Raw genomic sequence first — 1,883 nt, 5'->3', positions numbered from 1 at the left:
CCCCCAAATCCCTTACCAGACCCTTGATCCAGGCAGCGGCCTGGCAGAGCAGGAAAAAGGGGGGGGGGAGGGATCATGCGCCCCCCCTGCACCATACCAGGCCACTTGCTCTTAACATGGGGCAGGGTCTCTACGTTGATGAGGACAAGGGCCTCGTCCCCACAACCCTGGCCCGGTGGGTAATGAATGAGTACGGGTAACAACTCACCCTTACTCATTCACAGGGAGGGGGCAGCATCTGGGTGTCCCCTTTATGAAAAGGGGACACCCAGATTCAGATAAGCCCCCCCCTGCCCACAGACTCCAGGCCAGGGCTGTGGGGGAGAGGCCCTTGTCCTGCGGTGTCTGGCCTGAAACCCGGAAACAGCACATACAGGACTCAAAACCCCGGACTGTCCAGGTGAATCCGGGACAGGCGACAACCCTAAATCCAAATAGATCCGAATCTGAAACTTCGCAACGATCCGAATTCTGAATAACGAACCGAATCAAATTTTCGGTTCTGAAATCAGAATTGATCCGAAACGCAATGCATTTTGTGAGTCTCCACAGGTCCAATGTCTCACAGTGAAGTCTTTTATATGAATAGCAACAGTGACCCCTGCAGCCTGTGAAGCGCTATGACAACCAACAACCCGTCACTGATCTCGTAACAGGAAACTTTATCAATATTCCGAAAACTGCACAGATACAATTGTATAGAAATGTCAAATTCAGCTGACAAAACCCCAATCGAGGTCACCGGACGGGACGGTCATGTCATCGGGGCGCGATCACACCCCACAATCAGTGTCATGGCTGACCTCATAGTAATCCCCCAAATTGTATCAATTTTTATCATCATAATAATGATAAAAAAGAAGAAAAATTAACAACAATAATAATAATAATAATAATATAATTCTGAAAGGAAAAAGTCAAATATTTCTCTTGTATAAAGAAAAGGAAATTGTTACTTTGTAACAGAGGAGAAGAGATACATTTGTCGGGTTCTCTGTGCCACTTGCAGAACTTCCTGTTACATTCTGTGTAGACAGGAAGTGAGGGAAATCTCCCCAGCGGGGGGGGGGTCAGTGACACAAATAAGAACCCGTCAGAGGTCCTAGCAGCCATATAAGTGTCCCCTGCGGGGTGTTTGACGGCTGAATTACAAATCAGAAGGCAATCAGAAGATTGTTTTCTGTTTAATTTCATTTTAATTCAGAAAGTAGTTGAATTCACCTTTTTGTGACTCCGCCCACCTCGGGCCCCCAGGAAGGATCTGTGCACAGGGAGCCCGGGTACCCTAAGGGGCCACTCAGGAGATATAATAGACTCAGCTTAGTGCAGCTCTGTGATCATTAATATATCATTTTTAAATACAAGCCGTGCCAGTCCCTGAGTGTGTGACCTGCAGACCCTGTACAGCAGAGGAAGAAGCAGCACAAGGAGCCACTCTGGTCATGTGCTGATAAGAAGCACGCTGATCGGAGGAGGGAGCAGAGTGACGGGGAGACGAGCTCATCACTGTGCGACTTCTGCTTTCACTCTCCAGTCGCCCTGGACTCAGAGGAAGTGGGTTGAATGGTGCCCAGCCAAGTGGAGGGGGGGCATTCAGACACCCGCAATATAAAATAGCCGCCAGGGGAGATTCTAACAGTGTGGATGGGGAACCAATGGATTTTTTCAAACAACTTAAAGTTGAGCCAATCAGGAAACCTCTGACTCTCTGCTGATTGGAGGGCTCTAGCTGTGACTCAGCAGTGGGGGAGTGTCTGACTGCTGCAGAGAGGCCGCTGCTTCCACACAGAGCTCCGTCTCTGCAGACTGATGACTGTGTTGAGGATTTGGGGGCTGCTGCGGGAGATCAATTCACTCAAAAAAAAAGTCTGTGCCCCCCCCCC

The sequence above is a fragment of the Nanorana parkeri genome, unplaced genomic scaffold (genome assembly GCF_000935625.1).
Source record: "Nanorana parkeri isolate BGI_ZX_2015 unplaced genomic scaffold, ASM93562v1 scaffold3965, whole genome shotgun sequence".
Classification (NCBI taxonomy): Eukaryota; Metazoa; Chordata; class Amphibia; order Anura; family Dicroglossidae; genus Nanorana; species Nanorana parkeri.
Note: the sequence above shows the minus strand (reverse complement) of the source record.